Below are 10,705 nucleotides of genomic sequence, written 5' to 3'. Positions count from 1 at the left end.
CAGGCGCCCCTAAAAATTTTTTTTTTTACATTGATTTATTTTTGATAGACAGAGAGAGACAGAGCACAAGTTGGGGAGGGGCAGAGAGAGAAGAAGACACAGAATCCGAAGCAGGTTCCAGGCTCCGAGCTGTCAGCACAGAGCCCGATGCGGGGCTCGAATCCACAAACCATGAGATCATGACCTGAGCCCAAGTCGGACGCTTAACGGACTGAGCCACCCAGACGCCCCATGAATATGATTGTCTTTAATAGCATTTCCTTGGTGGCCAAGAGAAGGCATTAGAAAAACTGGATCTTTTGTAAAAAAAAAAAAAAAAAAAAATCTAGTTAGCGCCTCATCTTGCTTTATAGCCCCAAATAAATTCTAAATAGGTCAAAAAGCTGAATGTAAAACAGAAACTAATATAGCTAGAAGAAGATATATCTTAAAAGTATATATCTAAGTAGAAAAATACCTAACATATTAAACTGGGCAAAAAATTCTATGTGGAAGAGCATTTGAGCAATTTATAGAATAGATTGATAAATATGCATACAATTCAAAAAAATATTAAAACCATGAAAAATAAGATCAAAAGGTATAGATTGAGCTGGAAATACTTGTGAAAATTTCACAAAGAGCTGTATTTTCAACATATAGAGAACTTTTAAATCAGTTAAAAAAAAAAAAAAAAAAACTAACCAGAAAAATGGGCACAGGTTACTGTCACACAATTCACAGAGCAGTATAATATAAATGACCAATAAATATAGGGTAAAAATGGGCTATCCTTTTTTTGTTTATAAAATCTTCACCCTTTAAAAAAGGACAGTATTACACTGAGGCGGGTACTCTGATATAGTACCTGTAGAACTGTGACATTTTCATTTCCAGCACATATCGTAGAGAAATAATCAGAGATGCAAAAATATTCACTTAAGCAGTTTTTATAGCAACAAAACATTGCAAGTAACAAAGTCCAACAATATAGAATATCTGAATAAACTGTGTTACTTCTAGAGGATAATCTTGTTGTAACAATTAAAGTGACATTTCCAAGGAAATTGTAGTTACATAAGAAAACGCTCACATGCAAGCAAGTTCGGTGAACTGGTTCCCTTTGGGGTAGAAACTGAGAACAAACTGAGGGTTGATGGGGGTGGGAGGGAGCGGAGGGTGGGTGATGGGTATTGAGGAGGGCACCTGTTGGGATGAGCACTGGGTGTTGTATGAAAACCAATTTGACAATAAATTTCATATTTAGAAAAATTAAATAATAAATAAATAAATAAAAGAGAAAATGCTCACAGTATTCTCTTAAGTGAAAACAGAAGTATTCAAAGCTTTATATGCAGTGAGGCTGAGAAAGTCAATGAGATGCAAGGAAGTCTAAAATGCTAGTAAGAGTTGTCTCAAATTTTGGGATTTATATTCGTTTTCTTAAAAAAATTTTTTTTCAGGGCACCTGGGTGGCTCAGTCGGTTAAGCGTCCAACAATGGCTCAGGTCGTGATCTGGCAGTTTGTGAGTTCGAGCCCCATGTCGGGGTCTGTGCTGACAGCTCAGAGCCTGGAGCCTGCTTCTGTTTCTGTGTCTCCCTCTTTCTCTGCCCCTTCCCTGCTCATGCTCGCTCTCTTTCTCAAAAATAATGAACATTTAAAAAAAAATGTGTTTTCCGTTTTACTTCCAAGCATTCTACAATGAAGAAATATCATTCATTCGCTTAAGACATAATGAGTCTCCACTATGTGCAGAGGATTTTGCTAGATGCTAGGGACATAGGTAAGAGCAAGACAGTTCCTGTCTTCAAGGAGCTTACTTTCTAGTATGCTGGCACACCATTAGATAGCCACTCACAACACAGCGAGATACATACGAAACTGGACGATGTACCTGGTGTTCTATGAGCAGAGAAGATGGCTATGTAACCAATTGCTGAGTCAAAGAAGGATTCCCATCGGGTGTGACATCTAAATTGAGTCCTAACTCAAATTTTAGCCAGATGAATGGGAGGGAAGCATCTTTCAAGCATTAGCAATAGCATGTATAGATAGATATGTCTGAACATGAGGGGAGGCCTTGTACAGATGGACATCAGATCGTATTTAAATATGACTAATGCAAGGTCAAGCTAGGGAGTCTGAAGGAAGGCTGGGATGCTCAACTGCATAAAAGGCAGCCTTAAAACCAAAACATCTTGTGTGTCCCATTAATTACCCCGCTGAAGAAACACACAATTAGAAGACCAACAAAATGCCTAGTACTGAAGAAGCTGATGGTTATAATACTTTTGCTCTGATAAACACTGGTATCATTTACTTCACGTTGAGGTATAATTAAGGAGAATATATGAGTTTTACGCAGGACAGTGAATTCTTTAAGATGTTTAAAAGGAGACAAACAGAACTGACAAAGAGTTACGGACTTAAAAATACGTTTGAGAGAAACAGGCTCTTTTCACAGGGACGTATCCATCTAAAGACTGAGCTCTAATATGTTTCCTAGGCCCAGACATGCGTGAGGTTCACAGAATTGTAGACAGATCAATGGCTAGAATAAAACTTAGGAAGCAGTTGTCGGAAGATAAAAGCATTTAGTATTTGAAAATGGGGCACTCAACAAGTATTCAATAAAACTAGTCATTTAGAAACAGGCACAATTGGATCCCTGCCTCACACTTCACAACAAAATACATTCGAGGCTGGCTAAATACCTGTATCTATGCTTATATTTATATCTACATCTGTACCACATCTATATCTATATCTATACCTCTAGCCCACATTTAGTTGCATGTATGTACTTCCTTCCCATTTATCCTCTTCTCCAGAGCCACCCGGGGCTTATTGATCTCTGATTTGGGGGGAAATTCTTTGCTGCAAATTGGGATGGCTCTCCCTTCCCTCATGGCTGCTTTTGCCCTTGTTTTCTGAGCAGGGCCATGGCTTGCTGTGGTGCAGGTTATGCTCGGTACCACTCCAGAGGAAGCCTTTACTTTGGAGTCTGAGTGAGTGGTGGCCGCTGGATTGGGACGGTGCACAACCTGTACAGCTGCACACAGGAGCTCGCTCTGTTTCTCAGATCCACTAAGTCATTGGCCCTTTGTGCGTTGTTTCCAGTTGCTCGGATCTTGATATTGTCTCTTTTTGCCTTTTCCCTGTCTGTGTTGGCCTGCCCCTTACAAGATCCCTTTGCTGTACTTTTTGTGGGGTTTTAGGAGAGGTGGAAGTAGTTTCAGGGGCTCAAACTACTCTTTTCACTCAGCGCTCTCCTAAAGCATCACTTTTGCAATGAGAAATATATTTAATTAAAATTATATTCATGAGAACTGGGAATCTACCTTACTTTACGAGACTATTTTCTGGTCTCAGCTATTGTAACTACGTGTGTTACTTTGTCTAGGTCACTTTCTCCACTAGGGCTAAAGTTTAGTTGTCTATGAGTTTGGACTGGGTACTTTAGAGTCCTTTCTAGTTGTTCCAGATTATGTACATATACATGTTGATGCCAATTAGCACAGTGCCTCCTACATGGTGGCTTCTCAATAAATATTTACCAGAATTACCACGGAGGAACAAAGTTTTAAGTCTCTTTTTTCATAACCCTTTTAATTTTTGTTTTTTTTTATTTTAAACACTTTTTCTTAATAAAAAAAAAGGTCTATTTGTTGTATATTTAGTATGAATATATCCTAAATGGGAGAATTCATTACTTTGTGGTATAATGAAAGCTGAACTATTCTTATTCCTGGAGATAAAAAATGAGGGTTATATTATAAAGATATAATCTCTCTCCTCCTCACCCTTTTTCTTCTTTTTTTTTTTTTTTGTAATGGTCCATGAACCAGTTCAGCTCATGAGAAGCCAAAATTTTCAGCTCACAATTAAACTGTACATCAACCAAGGAGCTCATCATCAAGTGATTTTATGACTTTCATAAATATCTAGTAAAAAAAAAAAAAAAGGGCAGCTCAGATGAAGGGCTGATTTAGTCAGAGATCTAGAAAGACAGCTCCATGTACCTGCAGTGGCAGCCTCTCACCTTCACTCCTGGCTTTTTCAAGCTACCGGCCTCAGCAGATATTCTGGACTCATTATCACTGTGGTGTTTTCTAAATTGGAACTTGTGAATTGAAAAAAAGAAGGGCCATGGGGACTGATATAACGATGGCTGCTGAGTTCATGATGCTATTTTGGAAACTTGACCATCCTGCACAGCTCCAGGCAAAGAGGAATTCAGTTCAATGAAATCGTATATTTTCCTAAAAGTGGTTCAATTTTTATGATGGAGCATTGCGCCAACCATATCATCTAATCATTTTCCGTGTCAAAACTTTAAAAACACGATCTGAAGACATTTGAAGTTATTTTTTCCACTCTATCCTGTGTTTTTCATTGAACTTAGTTTGTTCAATAATTAAAAAAAATTAATGTTTATTTTTGAGAGAGAGTGAGAGAGACAGCGAGTGCACGAGCAAGTGGGGAAGGGGCAGAGAGAGAGGGAGACACAGAACCTGAAGCAGGTTCCTGGCTCTGAGCTGTCAGCACAGAACCCAATGCGGGGCTCAAACCCACGAAGTGAGATCATGACTGGAGCCGAAACTGGTCGCCTAACCAACTGAGCCACCCAGGTACCCCTTCCATAATTTTTAGAAACTTTATCTTTTAATTAAGGCACATGCTTTACTTTGCGGCCAAAAGAATACAAATGAAAACACTGTCATTAAAACATTTAGAAGGTTCTCTGTAGGTGGTACTAATTGGGGAGTGTAAAGTAGCTATTAACAATATAAATGTTCCCTGAATGATACCTTCTTCCCCGCAAAAGCTGATATAAAAGGACTGCAGAAATAATATCGGCCTTTACTGAATTCTCATAATAACACTTTGATGTGGGTTCATTATTCCTGTTTTACAGATGAAAAAAATATACTCTCAGTCCATTGGACGCAGTAGTATAATACCTACTTGACATACTCTCTTCTCTTGGGTTCACGCACTGTAAAGACATTGAGAGAACTGAAACAGAGTGATAGGAATCCATTTAATATTTTAAAAGATCTTGCTGTTCAGTGAAGAACAGATTAGTAGTACAAAGTAGCACAAAGGGTGGAGGGAATCTGGAGGAAATGATTGCAGCAAAAACAGAGGAAATGTGGCTTGGTGCGGCAGCAGTGAGTGGAGATAAGGGGACAACCTGAAGAAATAGTTTAGAAGGGGGATGTATAGAAAGGTGGTGGGCTGGACAAGGGCAGCAAGAGAGGAGAAAGTAGAGGACAGCCCCCATATTTCTTGAGCAATATAGGTACCATTTACTCAGCTGGAGAAACTGGAAGACAAACTGGTGGGGAGAGATCAAGAGTTCAGCTTTGCATGCGCCATGTTTGAGATGCCCCGAAGACATGCAAAGGAGATGTGCAGTCAGCAGTTAGATACAGGAGTCTGGAGGACAATAAATGAAGTGAGAGGCTTCAGCATAGAGAAGAGATTTGAAACCATGAGAGTCGATGAAAAGGAATCTTTTCTAGGAAAAGATTAAAGAGTAAGAAAATAACACCAGGGACAGAGTTCCCCGGAACACTGAAACATACTACCAAAGACTCCCAACTCATGCCTCTGACATGACTTGTTTGGCCTGCCCCATGTTTTTTGTTTTTGTTTTGTTTTGTTTCGTTTTTTTTTAGAGCATGAATTAGTTATCGATATTTAAAAGTCAGGATATTTTACATATAGATTTACATTTTAAATTTATCTTGGAAAAGAAAATATCTGGCAATATATGCCCAATTCCCGGAATGAAATCATTGAGGAGAACGGAGTAAGGGCTGCCCCGCTAGGCTCAAGGCAAAGAGGCTCTGGGTCCCCACAGTTGTTGAAGAGTTTGCTCCCTTGGTTCATGTTACTTGGCCTGTGTATTTATTGAAGTTTAAAACCTCATAATTAGAGGGAGGGCAGAAGAACAGTAGAGGAGGGTGAGCCCCCCAAAAGCCTGAAAATGGCCAGAGAATACTGTATCATTGATTCATTTCCTCCTTTTCTTTTAAATATATTCTGCATTACCTCCTTTATAGGCATTGACTCACAATTAACAATCCGTGCCCAAGGAAACGAGCTACTGAGTATTACTGACTTGGCTGGGTGGATTTTAAGACTAATTCTGTCATCTAATTTGTAGTCTTGAATGTCTTTATCACAGCATTAAAGAGCATAGGATGAGATGGTGGGCAGAAAATACTCCATTTTAAACGGAGCTTTGTAACCTATTTTCTTGATCCATAACTACTGCTTTCATACATTTCCACATTTAATTCTAAGTAAAATCCATCAGTAGCCTTGAGGTTAACCAAAAAATTCTTAGTGTTGGGATTTATTAATTCTATTTGGTCCATAAATTGTTAATATCCTTGGTTTACCTCTTTCTTCTTTAATATATAAAAAATTACCTAAAGACTCACGGTTTCCCTTTGTGAAAGGTGTACTGTGGTTGCAGTTCTGCTGTGGATTTGATCGGAGCGTGTATAAAGTGTGCCTGGATGACTGTTCTAGTTCCTTCCAACCTGAGAATATAAGACCCTGAGACCTGCGTTGTCTGGTATTAGGCATACCTGGCCTGTCCCTATCACTTCAGGCCTCTGTCACTGCCAACACTCCCATTCAGGGCATCTGGGTGGCTCAGTGGGTTAAGCATCTGACTCTCGATTTCAGCTCATGTCATGATCTCAGTCAGTGAGTTTGAGTCCACATGGTCAGTACAGAGCCTGCTTGGGATTCTCTGTCTCCCTCTCTCTCTGCCCTTCCCCTGCTTATGCTCTCTTTTTCTTAAAATAAATAAACTTAAAAAAAAAAACCCACACAACCCCCTCCACAAAGAAACAAACAAACACATTTCCATTTCAGAATCCCACCATGTTCCTTCAGAAACAGGAGGCACTCAGCAGAGTCTGTAGCATTGAAATTGAATTGAAGTTCCCCTCTGGCCATGCAGGGCTTAAGTTTTGTATTTTATTAGCTAATAACAATTCTAATGCTTATTGAGTACTTAGTACATGCCAGGGATTATGCTAAGTGTTAAAACAGATTACCTAATTTAATATTCAAAATCAACCTATGACATAGTATTATTTTTATTTTCAGGTAATAAAACTAAAGCCCAGGAAGGTTAAAATCCTCCTGAGATTACACTGAAGGTAAGAGTCGGAACTAGAATTTGAACCTAGATCTGATTCCAGAGCCCATGAACTTGACCATATCTATACTTCAGAGGTAAGAGTCTTAACCTGAGGATTAGTGGATTTGTGGAGGAATTCAGGTACCTAAAGTTACATACACACTTATATGGTTATACGCATACATATATTTTTCTGGTAAGAGGATTGCTCTCACTAGATTCTTACAGAAACCACAAAAAGGCTAAGAACCATTCACCACAGAGATTTTGCATCGTGGGTGAGCTGGAGAAGAGTGGTCTGGCTTTCTTTTCAATGGTTTATGTTTCAATGACTATGTGTTCTATTAACTTGACATGACACTTTTCATGTGAAGTCACCACTTTCCTACTTAGTTGTTTCTTTATGATGGTTTTATTCAAAGCTAGAGCAGAAAATTATCCTTCCCAGAATCAGGTTTGATATTTACTGCGTGTCTTCTGAAAGAAGGCATAGAGCAGTAGCAGGCTGGAATAAGTCCTTCTCTGTTAAGAATTAACAAACATTGCCCTCAGAATAAGTGTTCTCTGTGTTGGGAGAAAATAAGGTAGTGATGAATATAATCCCCCAGGTGTCCTGATTCTCCAGGAGGTTTGGTGTTCACACGCTGGGAGCTGCTCTGCATCACATAAAAGCTTATTCTTTCCCATGTACTTGAAAAATAAGGTTTCAAGGAAAAAATGGCACCCTTCTGTCCACTGGTACCAATGCTTATCTTCCTGAAAATAAGACATAATTTCCAATCTCTCCTGTATTATGCAAGAGAACCGTAGGGGAGATAGTCAGCCAGACTGGCTGACTTACATTATCTTTCCATCTCTTCTCAGAATCAAGGTTTCTTAGGGCAGGACTGGGGCACTGCCTACATATTCCCTATCATAATCTTAGTGGGCAAGTTAATCTGACTTCAAATGCAGAGTGTTTTCAATAAGGAAATGTGTTCTTTTTGTATGAGTTCCTTGCTTTATCTCTGGCCTAACAAGAATTTCTGAGGAGATAAACTTCTGATTTGGCTTAAATCTTCCCTCTTAGGAGGGGCTTCTATTGTGAGAATGGCCGGCCTGAGGGTCAGTTTCTTCAGAGGCTGTGCAGTATTAATAACAACAGCTGGAATGTATTGACTTCTTCCTACGTGCCGGGCATTGTGCTAAGCAATTACATGTTACATATGTCATCTTCACAATGACATTCTGAAGTAGGTGTATGATTATCCCAACGGCTGCTACACATTTTATAGGTGAAGTCAATTTGTCCAAAGTCAAGTACACAGAGGAGGCAGAAACGGAATCCCTATCCAAGCCAGTGATACTGACAATCATGCCATTCGGGAACGACAGATCTGCCATATTTTCATGTGGCTGCTAAGCTGTGCTCATAGACAACGCTTGGCCACCTTTGGGAACTAAGCATTCCAAGGCTACAATACAAATTCATCCATCTGGCTAAGTGACTTCTAAATCGTTCAGATATAACTGGCACTTTTGCCTTTTTAAGTTCTGGCTCCATAATGATAAATATACACGTGATGAGATCACTTCAGGAAAATTCCTTCTTCCCTCTCAGATGGGAAAGTTTAAACCATTATTTCTACGTGGGCTTGGTGGAGAATTCCCTGGAAGCTTGTATATTAAGTAAGATCAGATCGTTATGATTTCACTTTGCTTTTTATCTATTTTTTTTAAGTTTATTTATTTTGAAAGAGAGTGAGAATCTTCAAGCAGCCTCCCCAACACCAGCGTGGGAGCCCAACATGGGAGTCTGAACTCATGAGATCATGACCTGAGCCAAAGTCAGATGCCGAACCCGCGTAACCAACTGAGTCACCCAGGCTCCCCCGCTGTTATCTCTTCATCATTGGTTTTCTTTCCCTGTGACACTTCACCCAGGAGGGCAAAGATTTCCTCCAATTCCTCAAACTTCTTACTGATTGCATTAACAGTTCATTGGGTAATTCCTTACTAAGTGCCAAAAGAAGGGACGATGTAACTTTTGCATCAGTTTTACACTGGTTTGTGCAGGAAAGGATGCAAAATCTAGTGAACATTTATGTAGTTAACATTTATGTTGTTACAATCTGCAATTAGTACCACCTACAGAAAACCTTAAGCACTAAGCTTAAGGAGGTTTCAAGGAAAAATGTTGGACGCTGAATCCCCTTCATAAGGATTGTTTTGACTATTTAAGGCCCTTTAAAATTCTATTTGAATTTTAGGACTGTTTTTCTATTTCTGCAAAAAAAAAAAACAAAACGCCATTGAGACTTTGATAGGGACAGCATTGGATGTGCAGATTACTTTGAGTGGTATGAACATTTTACAATATTTAGTCTTCTAATTCATGGCTATGGGATATTTTTCCATTATTTGGTATCTTTAAAATTTCTTTTGGCAATGTTTTATACTTTTCAGTATACACATCTTTCATCTCCTTACATTTATTCCCAAATATTTTATTCTTTTTGGTGTTACTGTAAATTAGATCATCTTCTTAATTTCTTTTTCAGATTATCCACTGTTAGTGTAGAAAAGCAATTGTTTTTTTGTATGCTGATTTTATATCTTGCAACTTTGCTGAATTCGTTGTTTAATGCTAACAGGGCTTAACCAACTGAGCCACCCAGGTGCCTCAAATCTTTGGAATTCTGTATATATTCGATCATATTATATGCAAACATAGATACTCAACTTCTTTCCTTCCAGTGTGGATGCCTTCTATCTCTTTTTCTTGCCTAACTGCTCTGGCCTGGACCCTGTAGTACTACGTTAAATAGAAGTGGTGAAAGTAAGCATTCTTGCCTTGTTCCTGATCTTAGAGAAAAAGCTTTCAGTTTTTCACTATTGAGTATGATGTTAACTGTGGGTTTGTCATATGTGGGTTTTAATATGCTGAGGTAATTTCCTTCTATTTCTAGTTTGTTGAGTGTTTTTATCATGAAAGTGTGTAGCATTCTGTCAAGTGCTTTTTCTGTGTCAAGATGGTCCTTTATTTTTATCCTTTGTTCTATTAATGTGGTATACCACATGTTGAAATCTATGACACATTTTAAGTTAAATTTATATATGGTGCAAGGTAAAGCTTGGTGTTCATTTTTCCCCAAGATTTTTGTGACCAATTTCTTGCACTATATTCCCTTTTTTTTAAAAAAAAAAATTAATGTTTATTTATTTTTGAGAGAGGCAGAGAGAGAGAGAGAGAGAGAGAGAGACAGAGCACAAGTGGGGGAGAGGCAGAGAGAGGGGGAGACACAAATATGAAGCAGGCTCCAGGCTCTGAGCTGTCAGCACAGAGCCCGATGCGGGGCTCAATGCGGGGCTCCAACTCAACAATCCTGAGATCATAACCTGAGCCGCAGTCAGATGCTCAACTGACTGAGCCACCCAGGCGCCCCCATTCCCTTATTTTTAAATATCTATATTGACTTCCATTTTCCTGACTGGTCTCACTAAAGACAGGCTGTACTAAAACTGAGGAGGAATTTGAACGCATGGCTAAAGTGAACTTCTTTTAACATATGTGGATT

At 39.0% G+C, this 10,705-nt stretch overlaps 1 protein-coding gene across 2 annotated transcripts in view; it reads right to left on the bottom strand.

The window, feature by feature from the left end:
- The window catches only part of RNF150 (ring finger protein 150), a 295,154-nt gene that overhangs the window by 39,426 nt on the left and 245,023 nt on the right, over window positions 1-10,705 (bottom strand). The gene's annotated exons all lie outside the window — the stretch shown is intronic.

This window comes from Leopardus geoffroyi, chromosome B1 (assembly GCF_018350155.1).
Source record: "Leopardus geoffroyi isolate Oge1 chromosome B1, O.geoffroyi_Oge1_pat1.0, whole genome shotgun sequence".
Taxonomy (NCBI): Eukaryota; Metazoa; Chordata; class Mammalia; order Carnivora; family Felidae; genus Leopardus; species Leopardus geoffroyi.
Note: the sequence above shows the minus strand (reverse complement) of the source record. Positions and strands in the feature narration are given on the sequence as shown.